Source organism: Camelus ferus, chromosome 33 (genome assembly GCF_009834535.1).
Source record: "Camelus ferus isolate YT-003-E chromosome 33, BCGSAC_Cfer_1.0, whole genome shotgun sequence".
In the NCBI taxonomy this organism is placed as follows: domain Eukaryota; kingdom Metazoa; phylum Chordata; class Mammalia; order Artiodactyla; family Camelidae; genus Camelus; species Camelus ferus.
The window spans coordinates 10,434,243-10,457,844 of NC_045728.1; the positions used below are offsets into that span (position 1 = coordinate 10,434,243).

At 51.5% G+C, this 23,602-nt stretch overlaps 1 long non-coding RNA gene across 2 annotated transcripts; it reads left to right on the forward strand.

The window, feature by feature from the left end:
• Positions 1–2,768: 2,768 nt before the first annotated feature.
• On the forward strand, positions 2,769–12,072 carry LOC116661138. Of its 2 annotated transcripts, none has more exons than XR_004316899.1 (3): positions 2,769–3,023; positions 10,233–10,408; positions 10,931–12,072. It is a non-coding gene; the product is annotated as an uncharacterized LOC116661138 (long non-coding RNA). The 2 variants fall into 2 exon arrangements; XR_004316900.1 differs by lacking the exon at positions 2,769–3,023 and adding an exon at positions 6,779–8,712.
• The last annotated feature ends 11,530 nt before the right edge of the window (positions 12,073–23,602 follow it).

A 23,602-nucleotide genomic window follows, 5' to 3' on the forward strand; every position in this document is an offset into this window, starting at 1 on the left:
ACGAGTTTAGTGTGGCTGCAGGATGCCCAGCGAGCGGGTGGCGGGGCGAGGTGTGGCGGGGACAAGGTTAGAGTTTCCAAGTTCCCTTGTTTTGCTGGGCAACCATTTCAAGGCCCCAGCAGACCCAGATGGGGACGAGACCTATGCCTTTGGCCTCTCCAGCAATGTATCCCAAAGGCCTGGCCTTCTCAGGCCAGATCAGGAGTCTCCGGGGCTCTTACAGGGGTGTCTTGGGCTTGGGGTGCTCTTTAACACCCCTCCATCCATACACAGGGCCATCTTGGTGGCCTCTGGGTCCAAAGGCATTTCCAGCCCCTTGGGACCCTCGCTGTGCATACCAGCCCAGGCTGCACACAGACCCTCACTATTCTCTGAGCTGGAACATCCCAGAAAGTTTCAGCTTTCTGTCCATACTCTGTGAATAATTCTGGAATTTTCTAACCCAATCATGGGTTAAAACCCCCCTCAAAACTCCACTGGAAGCCTCAAGGCGTTCTCCACCCTTCATTTCATATTTGTGAGATCTGGGGCAAGTTTGCACCTCAGTTTCTTAAAGGCAACATGGGGGCCCCCCACCCCCGCAGCAGGCCAGTGGTGAGGTCAGTGTCTGCTGGGCACCCAGCCCGGTGCCTGATAACAGCAGGAGGCCCCTGATCAATGTTAATTCCCCTCTCCTTCCCCCCCCCCGCCACCCCGCTTACACTTCGAATACTATTTAAACCAGAGGAGAGCAAGCTGACCTCACTGCCCTGGGACAAAGGAACGATGGCCTCCATTCAAGGGCAAAGTACAGGAGTTTTTGATTAACTCAGGAACACCACTGCCTTCCAGCCGCCCAGCTGCGGCGGGCGGGGTGGGGTGGATCGGGGATGTTGCTGAGGGAAAGTGCAGACGGGAGATTGAGAAATTCAGAAATCTAGGGAGGACGTGAGGGCAGGGAAGGCTGTGGCCAAGGCCTTCTCCCCAACTCTCCTCTCCAGCCTGGGCAATGCCACAGCCTGGCCAGCACCTGTCTGAGAAGGGGGACTCCTGTGGAACTGAAAGGGCTCTGGTGTTCCCTTCCTCTGCCCCAGGCTCCCTCCCCTCAACCCCAAGTGTGTCAGATGCCTATCTTTCTGGACTGGGCTGGGGCGAGGGTCACGCTGGCTTTGGAGGGGAGGAGCTATGCACCCTCTAAGTCAGTGCCCCTGTGGACCAGGGACTTGGCCAGAGAGCACTGGGGGTGGGGAGGAGTATGGGGGGTGGGGGGGCCCAGAGCAACGGGGGACAGTGCTCCCTGAAGAACCCCACTGTGCTCACATCAGAGGGTCTCCCAGGGATCAGGCGGCCCCTCCTCTGCCTGCAGGACAAGGGGCTCCCCGCCCACTCCAGGAAGAAGGCCAACCCTGTCTGTCCTCCACACCGAACATTCCACGTGGTGGCCATCCTGCTCTGCACACTCTTCCTGATTTCTAACCTGAGTCTTTCCAGCCAATCTGATAGAATCCTGGAGGTTTCATGATATCAAGTGAGCAGCTTGTTTTGCCCACTGAGGATGAACCAAACTTTGGGAAGATTCTAAATGGCCCATCTCTACCCTCCATCCAGCTCCCAGCCTCCCAGCCTCCTCCCCACCCAGCCACATGGGAAAATCCCCAGTTAGCCCTCCCAGACCTATGTGAATGAGGCCATGAGTCAAAGGCAGTGGGCAAGAAGGAGGCCACCCAGAGCAGCCCGAAAGAACCAGCCCTTTGTGCTGGACTGGGGTCCTTGGGGGATGAGTGCATTTTTGGCGTATTTAGAAAGATTTCTTTTTTTTATAATGAGCAGCAGAGGGGGAGAGGGGAGGGAGGGAGAGACAGAGAGGCCCAAGGCAGGACTTGGGAAAAGAGAGGGGAGGAGGAGGGGTGTGGGCTGGAGACAGAGGTTGTAAGAGCACATGGAAAAATTAAGAGGAGGCAAATTTCTAGAAACAGGGGGAGACAGAGATGAGCAGGGCAATTCTTCGGACAGGTGGAAATTTCGATGTCACCTGAATGGAGATCTAGAGAAAGGGTGCTAATGTTTGGACGCAGAGGGGTGGATGAAATGAAGGTGGAGAGAAAGGGGTTTACTTCCATCTAACACTTGGGAAAAACAGGCCTCGAAAGGGATGAAGGCACCGGGAGCCAAGCTGACCGAGCTTCTGCCCGGACTGGGCACCGAACCAAGGGCTTCGCTAACTGCACCTGGTTTAATCCCCATGACAACCATGTGAGGCTGCGGGTCTATCATCATCCGTACTCTGCAGGCCAGCCAGGAACGTTGAGAGGGTGGGCACCTGCCTGGTACCTAGTGTGACATCAGCCAGTTAAGAAGCGGTGGCCTGGCGCTGAGCCCACAGAGCTCACGGGCGCCTCCTGCCCCTGGGTGAGGCTTGGTGCAACCAGGGGAGGCAGAAGCGGCAGCCTCTTGACTTGAGAAGATACATATATTCTAGCTGTAGACACAGGTCCTTCCTCAGGGTCAGTTCAGAAGGTCCCAGGTAGCCTTCGACACAAGGCACCATCTCCTTCCTGCCTGCGAGCCCGCCCCCTGCCATTTGACTCCTTTTGAGAAGAGGCTGTTTTTCTCTTTCATCCAATACCCTGTGCCCTCAGGAGCCTAGGAAACTACCTTCCTCCTTAGCATCTTTGACGCCTCCCACCTCGTGACGCTGTCCTCTCACGCCCCTGTTTTCCCCTCAGCATGCCTCATTGCCAGGACTCTGTTCACACATTTGTTTTCCCCAGGGACTGCCTTTACTGGAAGCCCGACACCTGGCCCTGCGCTGGACACAGCTGAATGATAACGCAGGCCTTCCATAAATACTCAGGTCCCTGCGTTCACCGCTTCATGCTTGGAGCATGGGCTGGGGACAAGACATAGTCCCTGTTCTTGGGGCACCAGACAGAGCAGGGGAGAGGGGTGAGTGAATCAGCGATTACACAGCCTGGAAATAGAGATGATGGTGGAGGCCCCAGTGAGTGCGGAGCCTGGACGTGGGGCAGGTAGAGGGAGGAGTGGTAAGTCCCCGAGGGCTTCCTGGAGGAGGTTTGAACAGATAAGAGTCTTGAAGAGAGATCCTCAACTCCATCAAATTCTGGAGGATTCTGGTTTACTATTCCCCCTTTCCCCACCCTTACCATACTTTTTTTTAAAAAAAGAAATAGTTCATTCATTTGTTAATTCATTTGAAAAATACTTACTGTCTGCCTGATGTGTGTCAGGCACCGAGTTAGTGCTGGGAGCTCAGCAATGACAAAGACCGAGTCACCGCCTGTCTGGAAGCTCCCAGACATGTAAGTGAGAGCTGACAAACAGGCAAGCGATGACCCCTGGGGAGACCACCTTGGAGCCAGAGCCAGGGTACCCTCTCACTTGACCCTCTCCCACAGCCATTTGACATTGGCTGGTGGCTTGCCCAAGGTCATGGGGCAAGTAAGTAGGGGATCTGTGACCCCTCCTCAGCTCTTAAGTTCTGAGCCCCTGTTCTGGGCTCTTACCAGCCTGGTCCCTGCAGGAGGTGGGTTTGCTGCCCGGGGGTGACTGCTCGTGGGGTTGGGCTGCTGGTTCTCCCCTCAGAGAGGGGACCTGTGCTCCTTTCCTCCTGGGCTACCTGTGGAAGGTCTGGTGCTCATGTGGGAAGGGCTGGAAGGTGAAGGCTGTGACGGGTACTCTGTCCCCTGGGGCGTGGCTGAGAGGGGCCCCTCCTGCACCCTGTCGCCTTCTTCCTCCTCCTCCTCCTCCACCTCTCCCTGCGCCTCCCCTCTCCTCCCCTCTCCTGCTGCAATGCTCCCCCCACCCTTTCCCTTCCTGCCTGTATTCTACCCCCACCTTCACCTCCTCTTCTTCCTCCTCCTCCTGCTTTTCTCCTTCGAACTAATTGCTTAAGGGGTGAAGACCAGGTCGACTTGTGAAAACTCTGATCCATCGCCATGGTGATGCTAATTCAAGCTGAGTTCAAAGGAAATTGTTCCAGTTAAAACTAACAAGCTGGAGCTGGGGCCCCAGGAAGGACCGGTGCCAGGAGGCGCGAGCCCTGCGCCCGCCTGGAAAAGTAGGAAAAACATGCCTGTCCGTCACTGGCTCCTCATCATCACACTCCCTCCAGCTCTGCTAGATCCTGCACCCGCCCTGGGCCTTCAGATCTGCCCCAGCTGAGAGGGAACCTGAGCAGTCACTGTAGGGAGCCCCCTGCCTCCGACCAGACTCCACCCAAACCATCAAGCAACCCAGCCGCACTGAAGCCCTCCAGTGAAGGCCTTGCAGGTCGCCCTCCCTCTGCAATTGGTTCTGCGGTTTAACCACCCTTGTTCCTGGGGAGTTCTCCACGATTCCCACAACACTGCTCATCGCTTTCTAAGAAGCGCAGATTTGAAAGCACCAGGAGTAAAGCGCCCAGTACTCCTGAAGTGCCCGCTCTGGGCTGGGCTGTTCTCAGACTTCACCCCTGCTTTTCGGGTTTCCCAGCAAGAGAAAGCTCCCGGAGGAGGCACCTGCTTGACATGAGCTCAGCCAGGTCTGGTTAGCTCAAGGAATGAGACTTGAACGGGGGCGATGCCCACCAATGGACCCGGGAAGTACGAGTGAGCAGCCCCTCTGCTTTGAGTTGCCCAGACCTGCCCTCCCGCCCCAGGCCTGCAGCACGTTGCCTGGACCTCCCTCTGTCTCAGCTCATGTCCCTTTCAGTCTGGGTGGCTGCACATCTTTGCTCCGAGGGCAGGAACCATGTCTTGCTTTCCCGAGGCACACGACTGGCCTGGGCTGGGGCCGGGCTAACCCTTGTCTACCTGTCGGAATGCTGAATGGGGAGCCCTGGTCCCTTGGAACGGGGAAAGTTTGAGGTCATCCAGGGGAAGGTGGTTTGGGGAGCTCTGTCTCAGGGAGGCCAACTGACAACCAGCAGGAGGGGCCTTTCCAGGAGGACGTGGTAGTTCTGACCCACTGGTAGAGGCCAACATGGGAACCCTTCTTGGCAGCCCTCACCTCTCCACTCTAACTTTGCAGAACACCTCACTCCTTTGTTCAGCTTCTGGTTCTTTATCTTAACCCTGACCTATCTAGTGAATCTTCCAGGCAGTGAAGAGGTACTAGTTAAGCAGAAGAAGAAATTCCTTAAGGCCATGCCCCTGCTGGTGCGTCTGTTGTAGCCCCGGTAACACAAAGCACACGGCTGTGGAGCTCCTAGGAGAGCCTCAGTTTTAAAGGAATGAGTAACCAGGGTCTGGCTGCCCTCTGGGGGAAGGACACCAGGAGGCAGAAGGCTTCAGATCTGCTCTCTCCTCAGATGTGCCCTGAGACCTTGGGAAATATCCCCAGCTCTTTGTTCCTCAGTCTCTTCAAGTGTAACAAAAAGGATGCTCGTCCCTGAGCCGGCTCACTCTCCCGGCCTTGGCGAGGGGGAGTCGTGAAGCTGTAAAAGTGTGGTAGCAGCCCCACCAGCATCAAGACCAGCGCACCTCCCTCCCCTCCCAGTGAATGGAGGTTCATGCCTGGCCTGTGTCCTGCACACACTCTCTGGGAACACCTCCCCGCCCCCACCCCACCAGAGCTGTCCTGAAAGGAGGGTTTGGTGTCTCTGGATTACTGAGGTGAAATCCAGCCAGGCTGGAGGAAGTGACTCAGCACGGGGACTGAGGAAGGCCCAGGGCCAGGCCTCCCACTCCCAGGACAACTCGCACTGTGCTTTGTGCTCAACCCAGCGCCTTTCATCGCACCATCTCAAAGCCCCTTTCAAGCTGCAGCAGTCCTGGGAGTTGGGTCATGATCTCAATTAATAGGAGAAAGCTGGGGCCCAAGCTTGGAGGAGGCAACTTTCCCCTGAAGGAGGCCTTGACTGTTACCCAGGGAACCTGGGGTCTCCTAACCCCAGGCCTCTGCCCCAAGCTCTGGGCTCAGAAGCTTGTTGTAGACGGAGCTCGAGCTGGGGTGATCTGCCCTTGCCTGTCCCTCCACAGTGCAGGGACCAGGTTCTGTACAAGGCTTCTGAGGCTGTGTTTGCAGAGCTGGAATTTCCCAGTGGGCAATGCAGTGGGTGCCCCCTCCCATCAGTGTTGCTAGAGGGGACCCTGTGTATCTTGTGCTGTTCTACCAGGGAGGGAGGACGGGTGGTACACAGAGGCTCTGGGAGTAGTCTCAGTTGGCTTTGGGGAGTTCTTCCATCCTGGGCAAACATTACTAAGACCCCAGGACCTGGGAACCCCAAGTGGTTTTAGCAACTGGCAACACTGAGTGTCTCTAGTCTTTCATTGTCAGAAAATTCATTGTAGCAAATCAACCAGCAATTGTTGGGCTCTTGTGTACTCATCCCAAGATAAATAGATCGGAGTTCTAAATCCAGCTGTGCAACCTTGGGTAATTGCTTTAACTTCTCTGAACTTCAATGGCTTCCTTGGCAATTGGCTCCTGGATTCAGTATCTAGAATGCAGGAGATCCCAGCCTGACTAATATTGTGAAGGGAAGAATTGCAGAGCACAGGGGCCGGTGAGATCCCTTTTCCCTTTCCTCCAGGGATGAAGCACAGAGAGATGACATGGAGTGCTCCAGGTCACACAGCCAGGAATAGAACCTAGGCCGTCAAGGAGAAGCTTTCAAAGGGCGTCCATTCCTGTCTTTCTAGGCTTGGATGAGGCAGCTTGCCCGCTTGCTGACTCAGAGGGAGAAAGGCTGAGCCATTGATCTCAGCAGGTTGGAAAGAGAGGGAGTGTGAGGGTGGGGTGTCGTGGGGAAGACGGGGGCAGAGGAAAATCTGGATGTTGCACAAGGAAGTGTGGCGGGGAGAGGAGGGAGGGTCCATTTTACTGAGGCAGCCAAAGAGGAGAGGGCTGGCTCCCTGGACAGAAGGCTGCCCGCTCTCGTGATGATGCTCCACGCTCGGATCAAAGCTGCTCTGGGCATCATTCCCTGGGAACGGGGTAACAGTGCAGGGCCCACTAACCCCTGAGATTCTCATAGGACCTGCTTGATGTAGCTGCCTTGATTTCCCTCCTACCCAGCCCACTGCCTGCATTTGTTTCTGAAGAAGCCTGTTCCAGCCCAGTTGCCCTTTCCAGGCCTCCAGCTTGGGTGGCTGACTCAGCCCGTTGAGTTGATGTCCAGGGATGCCTGTGGCTGCAGACCATCCATCTCATCGATGCCAAGCTTCCATCTCTGGCCCTAGCTGCCTTCCCGCCTCAGCCACCAGCTCCATCTCCCTCTGCCTTTGAACATGGCTCTGGACTCAGTCACGTGTATCTGCACAATAACGTCAGTATCTGACCCTCTGTCTTGCCCTTGGTCTTCATGGGGGCCGGCAAAGTGAGTGCGGTGGGCCTGGCCTTTTCCCCACCTGGACCTTTTTCAAATCCTGGCTCCAGGCTGACCCCTCTGAGTCCTGCCATTAGCTTCCCTACATGTGAGGCTTCTTCCTCTGGGCTGCTGCCTCTGCAGTGTGCCACTCAGAGGCCCAGCTGGGACCAGGAGGCCCTGGTCTGCCTCGGGCCTGTGTGGCCGTGGTGGGTTGACTTGGTTTTGGCACAGGAGCTAGGAGCGGGGGAGGAGGAAGCACCGCCGAAGACAGGACAGCTGGGAGAGACTCCTCGCCAAGTCTGGAGGACACATTAGGGTGGCGATGGATGGAAAGGGCTCTGAAGAGGGAGGGGAGATGGGCTTGGTATCAAAATCGTAAGGAGAAAGGAATTTGAACTTTCTTCTGGGGTTTGTGTGTTTTGGAGAATGGTTTCTTCAGTACGACTTCTTCGATCCTTATCTGAGGCCTCCCTGACTCCCTCTGCTCAGATGCCCCTATATACCCCGCTCCCCTAGCCTCCAGCTCAACGATGTTCTGGAGTTCCTTGCAGTCTTTGGATACATATCAATTCCTGCATTTTGCAGATGAAAAAACAGAGACTTAGAAAGATCTGGTGGTTTACTCAGAGACTCACAACCAGTAATGTCAGAGCTGGGAAACTGACCAGGTCCACCTGGCTCCAAAGCAGGGCTCATTCCATTAAACCCTTGTACAGATGTGTGGGGTGTGTGTGTGTTTGTGTGTTCAAGTATGCATGATTTCCCAGAAGTCCTCAGAGGATTGTTTACTGGCTTCTCTCCCCTCCCCTCCCTCCCTCCTTCCTCCTTTCCCCCTCCTCGCCTCTCTCTCCCCTCTAAATGATGTAATGCGCTGACTTTGTTCGTGACATGTTTTCTTTCCAGGCCTACAAGGATCAGAAATGCTTGCACTGGTCTCTCTACAGCTTCAGGGCACCCAGCGTCTAGCCTTCTCTCGGGAAGATGGAGGTGGTTTTGTATTTCTTCCCTGGTGTAGCAGCAGTCTTGGCACCGGTCTTGGCTTCTAGGTTGAAATATAAAAAAAAAAAAAAAAAAAAAAAAAAAGTCAAGTGGAGAAAGCAGGAGGGTCAGGGGGCCTGTGTTCTAGGTTTGACTCAGCCTTTCACAGACTGTATGACCTTGGGCAAGCCTCTGAACTTCAGTGTCCTTAACTGTATGGTGGGGATTACAACACTACCAGCCTCCCAGGAGCTGGATTAGAAGACATACTGCACGTTAACATTCTTGGTAAACTGCAAAGGGTCAAGTCGTCCACAAATGTCAACCGGGAAATAAGGGATATTTGGACACACTCCCCCCTAGGATTTTAATGGTGACATCAGGAGAACAGCGCCCTCTCCACACCTCTGTCAGAGACAGGATTTTAGCTGGTGGCCCATTCTTTTGTAAGTTCATTTGTCTTTTTTTTTTTTAGAGTGCACATATAAGTGATATCATATAGTATTTTTCTTTCTCTTTCTGTCTTACTTCACTTAGAATGACATTCTCCATGTTATCCATGTTGCTGCAAATGGCATTATTTTATTTTTTTATGGCTGAGTAGTATTCCTTTGTATAAATATACCACAACTTCTTTATCCAGTCATCTGTCAATGGACATTTAGGTTGCTTCCGTGTCTTGGCTATTGTAAATAGTGCTGCTATGAACATTGGGGTGCATGTATCTTTTTGATTTAAAGTTCCCTCTGGATATACGCCCAAGAATGAGATTGCTGGATCATATGGTAAGTCTACTTTTAGTTTTTTGAGGACTCTCCATACTGTTTGCCATAATGGCTGCACCAAACTGCATTCCCACTAACAGTGCAGGAAAGTTCTCTTTTCTCCATACCCTCTCTAGCATTTATTGTTTGTGGACTTTTTAATGATCGCCATTCTGACATGTGTGAAGTGATACCTCACTGTAGTTTTGATTTGCATTTCTCTGATAATTAGTGATACTGAGCATTTTTGCATGTGCCTATTGGCCATTTGTATGTCTTCATTAGAGAATTACTTGTTTAGGTCTTCTGCCCATTTTTGGATTGGGTTGTTTGTTTTTTTAAATTATTAAGTTGTATGAGCTCGGATGGACCATTCTTGATAACTCTTACTATGGCAGAATGAGCTACCTGGTGGCCTCTCCCCATTTCTTCAAGGGCATGTTAGGAATGAGGACAAATCTAATTAGAGTCATTCCTGATGCTAAAGCACTTAACAACTGATGTAGTGACGCTTCTACGGTGAGCCAAGCTCAGGAACAAGTGATGCTTTCTTAGATGAATTAATGCTTCAGTTCTTGTTTTATAAGGGGCAGGGTCCAAGTCAGTCTAAGAGGAGAAATAGCCCTTCCCAGGATGAGACCAGGCTGTGTTGGCGCTGGGAAAAAAAATGAGTGCTCGCCATGACTGGAGCCATGCTTGCTTCTTGGCTAATGAGGACACTGGCTAGAGGTCTCTGGTGGGAGGCCGAGTGGAGTCAGGGAGCCCAGCATTGCTCTCCTGAGCTAGCCACTGCTGCCAAGAGCAGAGTCTCCATGAGCATCTGGCCAAATTCTAGGTCATAAATAAGGGCACTTCCTGTGGGGAGGGAAAGGTTAGGGACACTGGTCCAGGGAACCTGAAAGAGAGGACTTTAGGAAAATGATGGGAAATTGAAGAGACAAAGAGGTCTGCAGGGGAAGGGGACAGATCTCTGTCTCCAGGCCAGCATCTGTTGGGCCTTCTTTCTTTGCTGGTACTTAGAGGTGAGCAAGTTAACTCTCCTTCAGTGTTGTATTGCTGTTAAAGATCTAACTGACCTTGAGTGAAATGAACAAATAAACTTTGCATATCTCCCTTTTAGTTCTCTATGTTTGACCTGGGACATACTCTCTGGGAAAAACGTATTTAGAAGTGCATGGAACTCTTTCCCCATTTTCTTGCAGGGGATTCCACCGAGATGGGACTGGAGGATTGCAGGTTCCTGATGGGTTACCAAGTGGAATCACCATTACTGGTTACCGGCAGCAGAAGAGGGATCCAGGGTCCAGGAGTGGTGGAGATGACCACTCTAACCTACCCATTCAGAGGAGAGACTGAATTCCCTGATGGCTGTTTATAGGTTAGTAAGGAATAACTTTTGAGAAATCTGAGTAACATCATATGTTCAGAGTCTAGAGACAAATATCCTTCAACACTCACTCTGGCTGTGGACACTTGGGTTAGAAACAGACCCAATAGGTCATCTTGTTCCTCCTCTTGCCTTAGGCAGAACTGATCAACTTTTGATATATGGTTGTCTTTATATTCCTCTTCATCTCCAGGAATCATGGTACTACATATCCCTTCATTCATTTATCCATCCATCCATCCATCTGCCATGTTTTGAAAGATGAGTAAGACAGGGATCCTTCCCTTTTAATAACTCATGGTACAGTCTTTTCAGCGATTCCAGTGCCTATCCAAAAGGAATCATTTCTAATGTCTAATCTAAATGTCTGATGTCATCTGATTTCTAATATCTAATGTCTTCATGTTATAAAAAAAGATAAAGATAAAGCAGCATCATTTATTCATTCACTCATGCATACATGAATGTATACATTTATTTCACTAACATTGTTGAGTGTGTCCTCTGTTCCAGGCACACTGGAAGATATCCCTGTATTTTGGACATGCTACTTACCTTTCAAGCTCACATCTCCGAGGCTGGGAGATGAACCAGCATTACACATGTGATCAAGTAAGGCTCATTTATAACTACCTTTTTGGACAAAATGGAGCTCTCACCACTCCTTCTGTTTAATGATCTCAAAATATCTAAAAGCGTGATCACTTTCCAGGGGAGCAATTGTTTGCTAAGGGTTCATCCCATCTGGCGGGGGATGGCCCCAGAATTCCTAATTATTGGCTATGAAACTTTTTCCAAAGGAGCAGGGCAGCCAGCCTTTTGTGCCTCTGTCTGAACCTGCTCCCTGCCCTTCCCTTGGGGTCCCACTGCCCTCCCCTGGGAGCCTCTCAGCTTCCACACTTTCTTAGACAAGTGATGGGGGAGGAAGTGGGCTGCGGAGTGGGACAGGAATACCCCCTCGAGCTCTGAGCTTCTCTTGATTATCCAAGTTGGGTGGGGGGTGGCTACCTGGCTGCTGGAAGGAGTCGGGGAGAAGAGAGGGAGGCTGGGAAAGATCCAGAACTCTCATTAATGTCTGACACCTCCAATAAAAGATGCATATTCCCCAAAAGCAAGTTTTGAAAATCCTGGACTCTTTGAAGCTTGGTATTTAACTGCCACTCCTTCCGCACACTTAATAGGAAGCCAAGCCCCTTGGCTTGCTCACAGGGCCCCTACCTGGGGCCATTCCCCTCCTCCAAGCATTTGAGGCCCTAGTCAGCTACTTGGAGATGGGCATGAAAGGGAGGCGTTGGTCCTCCCAGGGTGAAGAGTGCCGCCCCCGGGGACTGTGGCTGCAGTGCAGACAGGCTTGGAGGCTGGCGTAGGTCAGCGAGGGGCGGGAAGGAAGCAGGGGGAAGACTTTGCAAGCTGGAAGGTGAATGGACTTGAGAAATGTGACTGAGCCCAAGCAGTTATTTCTCTAGACTGTTTCACTCCCCCTTCATTTAACTGAAAAAATTAGCACATATATAAATGCTAAAACAGGAATATATGGAGAAGCATGTCCCCCTTGATGCAGACTACTTGCCTCTCAAATTGGAAACTCCTATTAAGAGCTTTTTGTGTATCATTCAGAAATTTTCTATGCTTAAATGCATCTTTTTTTTTTTTGCCATCAGCAGGAACGTATGATATGTACTCTTCCGTGTATGACTTGTTCTTGATATTATCTTAGAATTCGTCATATAAATCTACTTGCATACACGCACATGTATTTCTTTATATACACACATATCTACCCTATTCTTTGTCTGTTATTATATAGTAGGGATGTATCATAATTTATCTACCCCATCTTCTAACGATAGAAATTAGGTTGTTTTCAGTCCTTAGTTATTACAAACAAAAGTGCCCTAGACAGCCTCATACAGACACATCTGGGCAAATGTAACTGAGGGGTGCATTTCTAGACGAGGACTTGCCATGTCAGAGGTACAGCCTTTAAGCTGACAGGTGTTGCTCAGGTTGTTTTCTGGTTGAAACTGCATCCAAAGTGGAGGGAGAATTCGTTGTCAACCTTCCATCCCACCCCCACCCCCACCCCATCCCAGAACAATGTGACCCCAAGATGGGATAATTCCCTGAGGGGTGATTGAGAAACCATCTCTGTTTGGCTTTGGGATGCAGGAGGAGAAATGTTTTTGTTTGTTTTTTGTTATTGTTGTTGGGGTTTTTTTTTTTGCAGGATAGTCCATCCTCCCAATGACATTTGCTCATGCTGAGTGCTACCTGCTTCCCTGAGCAGAGCCACACTGAAGAGGGACTGGGAGGCGCAGCGGGTGTCAGCTGGGCTCCCCCACAGGCCAGGGCAGGCGAGCTAGTCCGCCCCTGGGAACTCCGCAGGCTTCCCAGCTCTGTTCACCAAACAGCAGTAATGCTGTGCTCGCCTGCCTGCTGGACTTAGCTTTTCAAAGCCTTTTGCAGCCAGCGTTTCATTCCGTTTCAGTTGTGAGGGAGGCCAAACAAACATTGTTGGTTAGGTGAGGAAACAGACCCAGAGAGGCTGTGTGATGGAGTGTGGTCATGAAAAGGTACTGGGTGAAGAGCTGGGTGGGAGTCTAGGGTTCCAGCCCAGCACCGAGGTGTTAACTCGGTGGCCTTGGGCCTCTGTTGAAGCGTTTGGACAGGGTGGTCTCCAAGCCCCTCACCATCAAGGATGTGATGTGATGACCATTAAAGGGCCTGCAGTTAGCCTGGGGGCAAGCTGGCTGTTCATGATTTGCTGGACCATACGGTTCACCCATTGTACAGTGGCTCCAGGCTGGTGCCAGGTCCCGATGTGGCTTCTGTAGACCGAGCAAAGAGCTCCCTCTCCTTTGCGTGATGGCATAGCCCCCAAGACTCCTGGGGGGAAGGGGGTCTGTGGGGCGTGTGGAGAAGGGGTGCTGCACAGTGGGCAGGAAGCCCAGCAGGGGCCAGGCTGCTGGGAAAGAGGCCCCACCGCAAACCCCTTCCAAAGGCGCTGTGGAGAGAGCCCTGCTGCCCCATTAAAGCCCCCTTAATGCATGCCATCTGCCCCCCATAAAACCAACCAATCTCCAGAGTCCGGTTCTCCAGATGGCCTTGGGACCTAATCAAAGCCAGAGCCCGCCCTGGCCTCCTCCTCTTCCACTGGTCTGCTAATAGCCTTCAGCCATCCTGGCTCCAGGCCCCCTTAACCCCTTCATCCCTGGCTCCCTCTCTCTCCCCAGGATCTCTGTTCTGCTGCCCTTCCAACCCCCCGGGCTAGGGTCACACAGAGGAGCCTGTTCCAAAGCCAAGTGTGGTTTCTTGGGAGGATCAGTAGGTTGGGATCAGGAGGCTAGGGCCCTCCCTTGGGGCCACCGCTGACTTGCTGTGTGGCTTCGAGAAAGTCCTTTAACCTTGTGTGGCCTCAGTTTCCCTATGTCCAGCAAGCAACATTTATATTTTAGGAAAGAGTTTCAAAATATTTTTCACCTACATAGCCTCATTTAATCTTTCAAAAGGAGATAATTATGCTTCTTCTAATTACCCTTATGATGAGAAAAGTTCATGAGAACATGGGTTGTGGCAACCCAGTTACTCTGCCAGACTGGGGAGGGGTCCCCACCGCGGGTGGCATGGGCCTCTCTGTAGGCTGTCAAGGCCCTCTGTGGGAGGGGCCAGGATTTCCTAAAAATGCCTCACCCTGCCGAGATACTGGGGCTGGGGGGACTTGAGGTCATACGCCACCCAGGGGCCGGCGGGATGTGGGCACCCAGGGACAGTAAGTCCTGCTCCAAGCCCCTCAGCTTAGCCCACCAGGGCGGGGGTGTGGGCAGTGACTGGCCTTGCGCTTGCCAACAGTCAGGGTCTGTCTCCTGTGAAGACAAAACAGGAGGAAACGTGCTAAATGGTAGCGGGAAGGACAGGCCAGAGCCTTGAAGGGCTGAGTCAAAGGCAGCCAGGCCTGGGGTGGCTGGTTGAACAGGGGCGTGGAGACACCCTGTGGTGGGAACAAAGAACCACAGGCTGGTTCCCTCTGGAAGGGGATGGGGCAAAGCGGGAATTCGCTTCATTGGACATCACACCTGAGATGGGCAACTAGCTCGCTGAGAGCTCTGGTTTAGTCCTCACGGCGGCTCTGGGAGGTGGGCATTCCAATGCCTCCATTGGTCCGGAAGGGTGGCCCTGTCCGCCTTCTTGCTCCTACACCTACCAGCTGTGTGACCTGGGCAATTTACACACCCCTCGGAACCTCAGTTTTCTCACCTGTGAGATGGAACACTTCCTGGGGTTGTTTCAGGGGTTGCGGCAAGGTGCTCCTCCCAAGGTCTGGCACGGAATAAGACCCAAATACAGGTGGGCCTTTCATACAGACTATCTCCTGCCCCCAGTCACAGCCAGGAGGGGTCCTCACAGCAGGGACTGAACTCGGGTTTCTTCACTCCCTCCCAACAGGCAGCAGAGTTGGGACTGTTGAGTGTCCTGCCTCACAGCACGTTCATTCCTGGGATGGAGAAGGTGTGAGCTAACTGTCACCTCAGGTGGGCAAGGGGGCTCGGATTGGTCCCACCTGGCTTCTGGGAGCCCCGCACTGGCCAACGGGGCAGAGCAGGCAGTGAGAAGAGGTGCGGGGCCAGCCCTCCCGCTTCCCTGGCCCACCTTCCATCAGGACCAGGCACCTGCAGCAGACATGGGGTGTCTCTCTCCATTTTAAGGAGGAGGTCACAGGCTTAGGAGAATCCAAGTGACCCAGGCAAGAATCACCTGACAAAGGGCAGCATTGAGAGCGGGCGGCGGGGCTCATTTCTCCGTCTCTGAGCTCGGGCACTGCTCAGCCCGCCCCCTCCAGCCTAGGGCTTGGCGTGTGCTGTGCTTTGACTCCTCCAAGGCCCCTCCAGTGTGGCCCTGCCCTGTCCTGCCTGCACTGCGGTGGGAGGCTCCTCATGGGGCTGCTTACTCAGCCACTGCTCCTGGTTCTCCAAGGAGGGCCTCCAGAGAATTGTGAGGGAGAGTGTAGCCGGTGCACTGGTGCCCGAGCTGTGTACGGAAGAGCCACTGCTGCCACCGGCTCCTTGTTTCCTCCCTTCGCCCACGAGAGGGACAGCAGCACTGTTCCCTTCTCTGGAGTCAGCCGGGAGAATAGGCAGCTGGTGGCTGGGTCCTAGTTTGATTCAGGATCCTGGGTGTGGGTGTGGCCTTGCTGGGCTGGGATGCTGTCCCCCAAGAAGAAGGGTGGGACCTCAGCCCCCTGGCTCCCCACTGCTGGGACCCTTCATAGTCTGACATTGGCAGTCTGACATAACACGTCTGTTATGCAGAAGAGATTCCAGGATGCGCCCATGGCATGGCCAGGCAGCTCACCCTGATGGGCCACATCTAGAGCTGGTCTGGCTGAGCTGCAGAGCATCCATCTGTCTGGGTGCCTGGTTCCCATGCCAGACTCCTGACCCCAAAGGAAGGGTCAGCTGGCCCTTGAGTCCCCGAAATGCCCTCTCCTCTGTCCTCAGCTTTCAGACAACCTTCCCTGGGCCAAGGGCAGGGAGGAGGGTGAGGATCCAGTCTCCTTCACCTTTCAGGCCAGAGCCCAGTGAGTGAGCTAATGACAGTAGAAGGGATTGTAGTTGGATACCAGAAGGGACTTACTGAGTGGAAGATGATTCCATGGTGGCACAGAGATCCATCTGCCTAGGCCAAGTTCAGTGACAGAAGGTAAAAGAAAGGGACAGCCTGTTTCCTAGGGTGCTCAGATGACCACCTCAGAGGCTGGTCCCATGGGTCAGTGGCCTGACACCGTTGTCCTCATGGACAAGATGGACACAGCGGGCGTGGAGGCTCTGCTTACTTCTCAGCTCTTAAATCTCCAGGCCAAATCCCAGCTGTCCTCAGTGCCTACCTGCTGTAGCCAGTGAGCGTCCCCCGGGCTCTTGTCGGCTCTGCCTTGTGCCTGCGCCATGGGCCTGCCAAGGGCACTGACTCAGGCTGGGAGCTGGCTGTAAGGGGCAAGCTGGGCATCTTATGTTGGGTGAGGGTAAGGTCCTGAGCCATGTGGGTTGTGGGGTGGGTCACAGTGACAAGATCTAACATTCACCGTGCATCCTCCTGGTGCCGGCAGCAGTGTGCCCACACTTCCTAACAGAGGTCCACAGAGAAATTCAGGAACTGGCACAAAGTCACACGGTAGGAAGATGGTGGAGCCAGGATCTGAAATGCAGACAATCGGACTCCACAGCCCACACTTGTCCATTACACCTGCATAAGGAATAGGACGGTTGGGCTGGACCGAAAGTGGGGTTGTGAGGTCAGCAGAGGTAGATTTGGGGCAGCAAGAGGGGCTCCAGATCCTGGAGGGCAGTGGGGCTTAGGGAGATGGGGACAGGCTGTGAGGAGGGAAAACTGAGCTGCATCACTGGGTCCCCCTGTGAGAGGCTGCGCACTCTTGCTCAGGAGGGCTTGAGGTTGTACAGTCCCACCTGCCCGACAGCAGAGTTCCCACCTGTGGGCAGGGCACACCGGTGTGCCAAGAATGGGTTACAGGTGTGTTAACGTAGAGCGCTCCCCCACCAGATCCTCCAGATGGTTTGGGAAGCATCTGCGGCCCCCTCCCCGAGCTGTGGCCTCTGGCTGAAAGCAGCCCCTCACTTTACTTCGGTGGGCCATGACCTGTGTCATTTCTCATGGGCTCTGTCTCAGACAGGTGCTCACACGGTCTCTGAATCCTTCCAGGAGCTCAGAACAGCAGACGCGGCTTCAGCTGCTGCCACCACCATCTCTCTGGTGCCAGACACAGACAGCTGTCCGCACCCTCGAGCGCTCGGGGGCCCTGAGGGGTGGGTGGGCTGGGATGAGCTGCTAGGTGGGCTCTCTGCCCTGCAGCTGGCTAGTTAAAGCCCACGAAGCTCAGGGAATCTCCTGTGAGAAGCTGATTTTATGCATCCAGTGCCGCTGTGCCTGCTCACTTCTAGCTCTATGGTTCTGGGCAGGTGACCTCCCTGGGCCCCAGATTCCTTATCAGGAAAATGAAAACAATAAATGCCCCCTCTGAGTGTACTTGTGAGTATTAAATGAGCACATGTGCCTGTTCAGCAAGCCTTTGCCATCTTGCTCTGGGCCAGCGGGTGTTTGGTATCAGGAAAAGGAAGTGAATTAAAACAATGCAGTGCCTGCATGCAGAGAGAGGGGGGTACCTCAAGGTCAGGGAAACAGACCCAGAGACAGAAACCGAGGTACTTAATGAACAGGGCTGGGCACAGAGCGCGTAAACAGCGCACCGCCAGTAAACCTGCTGGACCTCCCTTTAGGCTGAGTCCCATCCTTCTGATGGCCTGCTGGCCGTGGATTTCAGAAGAGCCCTCTGCTTCCCTGCTCACTTTGGTCCTTCCCTCCCCACCGCCACCGCAAGCCCTGGGGGGCCAGACGGACCATCCTGGAGCCCAGGCCCCTGCCACCCCCAGATGCTCACTGGACACCAAACTCAGGTCCCTGAATCACTGCCTGCGGGGAACCTGAGGGCTGACATCAAGCCCATTCCAGGGCTGGGCATGAAACAGGCCTTTGTTGGGGGCGGAAGCAGCCATCAAAGCCAAGCGAGCTGGGGCAGGCCCGGGAGCACTGAGAGCCTGAGTGCCGCTGGCTTCCCACCGCGGCCACGGCTCCCATGAGTGCCGTGCGTCCTCGCCCTCTGCCTCTGCTTCCGTCCTCCCACCTTTAACTTCAGTGACGAGGACGCCCCCACTTGGGTAGCACTTTACAGCTTAGGGAGCACCTTCCACTGCAGCTGACTCATTCAATCTGCATCACGAACTCAGACGGATTAGGATGCTACTCAGAGCTGTCAAGTGACGTTATTTGGTCAGTAAGCACCTGCTGTGTGCTAAGCTCCTAGGATACGAGGGTGGGGCCGGACTTTGCGGGGCGCTGGGCCATCTTAAGGACTGGGGTCTTAGTCCTGAGTACAGCGGGTTAGCCACTGGAGGGATTTAGGTGGGACAAGCTTGTGAAGGAGAGAGGTGATGGCAAGATCAAATTTATGCTTCAGGAAGACCCCTGATTGCTTCATGGAGAACGAATTAGAGTAGCCAGTCATGGTGGGGAGAGCAGCAGGAGGCTCCTGAGAAGTGATGGGGTGATGGGGACAGGGTTAGACAAATGCAGCCCATGGCCCAGCCCCTCCTCACTGGGAGAGTGGACACCTCCAGTCATTGATGGTGGCATGCAGACCCTGCCCCTCACGAGGCCCCTTCCACTACCCTAGGGTGTGCATGTCCTGAGGCTTGATCCAGGTTTGCCACATTATTGGTAAGTTGTGACAATAACCACCATCACTGAGCCACAGCCAAGGCAGAGATGTCCAGTTGGGTGTCTGGCTGGACCCTGTGCAAGGACCTCAAAAGAGAGCAGTACCTATTCTGTGTGTGTGTGTGTATGTGTGGTGGGGGGAGTCACCACATTTGTACTCTGTCACTGCTTTCAGATCCTGAAGCTTGAATCTGTCAGTATGCCCCAAAACAGTCTCTGTCCAGGGAACTGATTCATGATAAACAAACTTACAGGAGACTGAAAAAGCATAATGTCAATGCAGTATATAAGATTCTCACAGGGTTGTGTGGGAACTCGCACCGTATTTGGCAGACACAAATATTGAGGATACACGCACACACACAAGACTTAGAACAGTGCTTGTGCCAAGAATGCTAGCTAGTTCTATAAAGAATGTAAAGAGTGTGTGATATTTGGGTTGGGCGAATATGGTGTTTCTCTGGGATGCTGATTAAGTCTTCAGGTTTCTCAGTGAACTTGTTTTCAGAACACATAATGGTTCATCCGTCACTGTGAAGTGTCACCAGGATGTCCTTAGTGAAGCCCAGTGAATTCCCCATGTCCTCCAACGGCATGTACCTCCCTGGTGCCTGCAATGTCCCTGTTCCCTGCTCCCCACCCCCAGGAGATATATGGTAGGGGTTTGCCAGGAACTGCTGGATGTCATGGAAATACTCTGTCTCTTCTCTTTCTGCCTTCCTGCTGCTCCATCACTTTTTGATTACCACAGTCTTTCTCCAGACAGCCTAATCCTCATACAACTGGGCTTTTTATTTCTAGTTAATGATCAGAGTCCAGTCCTGCCTCTCTATGGACACCTGGTTACTTAGGCTGAACTTGGAAGTTCCCAAATCTTCTCAGTTTCATATTTATGGACAATCTCATGAAATATTTAGGGACAAATTAGCAAAATTTATGCAGTACCCTAAAAACTACAAAATATTGCTGGGAGAAATTAAAGAAGATCTAAATAAATAGAGAGACAGACCATGTTCATGAACTGGAAGACTTGATATATTTTAGATGTCAATTCTCCCCCAAATTAATCTATAGATTTAGTATATTCCCAGTCAAAAATCCAGGAGGCTTTTTGAGAATTTGACAAGCTGATCCTAAAATTCATACGGAAATGGAAAGGACTGTAATAGCCTAAAAATTTATAAAATACAAAGAACGAGGTTGGAGGAATTATGACCTGATTTCAAGACTTAATGTTACAGTAATTAAGACAGTGCATTATGCTATAGAATAGAGTCCAGAAACGGACTTACAAATATGTTGTTAATTGATTTTTCACAAAGGTGGCAAGGTAATTCAGTGGGGGAAATTACAGTCTTTTCAACAAATGGTGCTGGAATAATTGGATGTCAATATATAAGAAAAAACAACAGCCCTTGTCTTGAGATGGTGGGTCAAGTATCTAAAATCTTTGTGATCTTGACTTAGCAAAAAATCGGTATATTGGACTTCATCAAAATGAAAGCCTTTTGCTGTTTTAAAAAAGACATGGCTAAAAAGTGAAAAGGCAAGCCACAGCAGCGTAGAAAATACAGCAAACCATGCATCTAATAAAGGACTTGGATCCAGAATATACATGGAAAACTCTTTCCATTCAATAGAAAGACAAATAACCCAATTAAAAGGTGAGCAAAAGATTTGGACAGACATTTCACCAATAAAGGTATACAAACGGCAAATAAGCATGTGAAAAGAGGCTCAACATTATTAGTCACTAAGTAAACACAAATTAAAATTACACCGAGACACCACTACACAACCAGCGGAATGGCTGAGACTTCAGAAGACTGATTTTACCATGTGTTGGCAGGATGAGGAACAGCTGGAAGTGGTATGAGTTGGTAGGAATATAAAATGGCATAGCCACTTTGAAAAACAGTTTGCTAGCTACTTATAAAGTTAAACATCTCCTTATTATGACTCGGCAAACTCAATCCTACGTATTTTCCCAGGGGAAATAAAAACAAACACAAAAAGACTTTTATATAAATACTTACAGTAACTACATCTAAAATAGCTGCGAACGGAAACACCCAAATATCCATCAAGTGGCAAATGGATAAATCGTAGAATATCCGTACCATGGAATCCTATTCATCAATAGAAAGGAACTATTTATATAGGCAACAACGTTAATGAATCTTAAAAACATTATGCTAAGTGAAAGAAGCCAGCCAGAAAAGATTACATATGCAAGTCTCTGTTTCCAGAAATTCTAGAACAGGCAAAACCGTAGTGCCAGAAAGCAGATCTGTGATTCCCAGGGCCTAGGGGTGTGGGTTCCACTATAAAGGAACACAGGGAAATTTTTGGAATGACGGAAATGTTGTAGATCATGCTTCTCATGCTGGTTATGACTGTACACATTTATCAGAAACTCTTTGAATTGTACACTTAAAATTGGTGTCTTACCTAAATTATGCCTTGATAAATCTGATACAAGGACACCATTAAGAAAATTAATAGGCAGGCCACAGATTCAAAGAAAATATTCAAAAAACATGTATCTGACAAAGGATTTGTTACCGGAATAAACAAAGAACTCCTAGGGTTCAATAATAAATAGACAAGCAAGTCCATTAAAAATGGGCAAGAAGCTTGAACAGATACTTCGCCAAAGATGTGGGAATGCACATAGCACATGAAACATTGCTTGACATCATTGGTCATTAGAGTAACGCATATTACAACCAGTGCATACCAACCAGAATGGCTAAATTTTAAAAGCCTAATAGCCACCAAATGTTGATGAGACTGTCGGACAACTAGAACACACTCACACTGCTGGAGAGAACGCAGAACAGCGCAGCTACTCTGGAGAAAGGCTGGACGCTTTCTTACAAAGTGAAACATACACCTATTCTTTGCCTCTGTAATTCCGCTCCTAGGTGTTTATCTGAGAGGAATGAAAACACATGCCCACAAAAACAAGTATTCATAGAAGTTTTATTCACAATAGTCACATACTGCAAACAGCCCAAATGCTCATCAACAGGAGAATGGCTAGACAAATTCTGATATGTTCCTACACTGCAGTACTAGTCAGCAATTTAAAAGAAACCAACTGCTGATGTATATGTCAAGATAGATGTCTCAAAAGAAATATGCCAAGTGCTCAGCAGTACGTATTGCGTGATTCCCCTTGTGTGGAGCTCTAGATTAGGCAGAACTAATCTACAGCTAGAAATTAGATTCATCTGGGGTGGAGTGGGTGGTGGGATTGACTGGGAATGAAAACAGAGAATTTTCCAGTGAGGTGGTCATATGCCGTATTATGACAGGGACTAGGGGTTACTTGAATATAAACATTTATCAACATTACACAGCTATATTTGTACATTTTAATGTAGGTAAATTTTCCTAAAAAATAGTCATGTCAAAAAATAATCAAAATTGAGTGGGTGAAAATATAGTGGAAGAAGAATGGCGCAGTGAGATCATTGCTGCAGTGGGTGATGGGGACATAGGGATTTAAATTATACCAGTATGTTTATTTTGTGTATTTTTTGAAGTTTTCCGTAATAAAAAGTGAAATAAAATAAAAGGAAAGAAAAGGATCATTATACCTCCTGGAGCTGTTGTGCGTTCGTGAGACAATGTTGGGGGAAAGGATTTTGTAGGCTGAGAAGTACGTTTTGACATGAGCTTTCTCCACTGGATCTGCCTTCCCCTTCCTCATTGACTCACTACTTCTTGCTGTCTGCTGCATGCTTGTTCTGCTCTGTCCTTCCTGCAGCTCTCCCTTCTTTTCTCTCTCCCACCTGCCTGGCTACCTCCCTTCCCCTGCCCGCCCATTGCCCTGTCTTCTGATGGATCCAGCTCTGTCACATGGGGCTCTGGTGGCTGCAGGCTGGGTGAGGGCGGTGTCAAAGCAATGCCTGTGCAGCACGCAGTCTGCTCCAGGGAGGTCAGGGCAGTCATTGCTTCTTGCCCTTCTTCTTCTCTTGCTCCCCGCAGCCCTGCCACCCAATGTCTCCCCTGGCAAGAGGCAGGCTGACCTTGCTGCATCGCTGCCTGAGAGCCAGCACGCTGTAACCGGATGGACAGGCTGCCTTTGCCCTGACACGTCTCCTCTACCTGGCTGCTCTGAAAACCGTCAGATTTGACAGAAATTTGAGCCAGGTTCCCAGCGCTGCACCTCAGCCTACTCCTTTCTGGAGCCGCCCTGCCCCACCTTGACTTCCACTGGGTAACTGCCTCATGGTTGCTGTCAACATCCCAGCCCTTGTACCCTGATTTGTTCTTGCCAAGATCCAGCTGAGTGTCTGGCACTGCTCCGGAAACTTTGGGCTTTGGGGCAGGACTCAGAAGATGCCACAGTCTGTTCTTTCTTTTGTTCTGTTTCAATCATCCATTAACTCAACAGATACTAACCAAGCACCCACTGTGTGCTGGGCACCGTGTGAAACACTGATGGCCTTAGAGATGGCCTGGTGGTGGGAGTGGAGTAAAAGGTTACAATGCAGCGTGACCCGGGCAGCCACTGGGGAACTAGGAAGAGCTGGGAGGGGGATGGGGGGGGTCACTTGGCCTGGATTGGGGTGGGGGGTGTCAAGAAGTGATTCTTGGAGGAAATGCCAAAGAAGCTAAGACCCAAAGTGGGCGGAGTGGCAAAGAAACAGCATGTGAATCAGCCCCAGGGTGAGCGCTGCTTGGCAGGACCTTCTGCGAACTGCAGAAAGTTGATTCTGGTTAGACTTTGAGTGTGAGGGGTGGGTCCGGCCAGGAGCTGAGGTCTGGAGAGCCCAGCAGCTCCCCTGCCAGAGCTCCCCTGCAGCCTCCCTGTGGACCCCACCGCAGGGCAGTGGTGTGTTGGCCTGGATCAGGGGGCTCAGGGCGCAGCACATGTGAGTGGGATAGTGC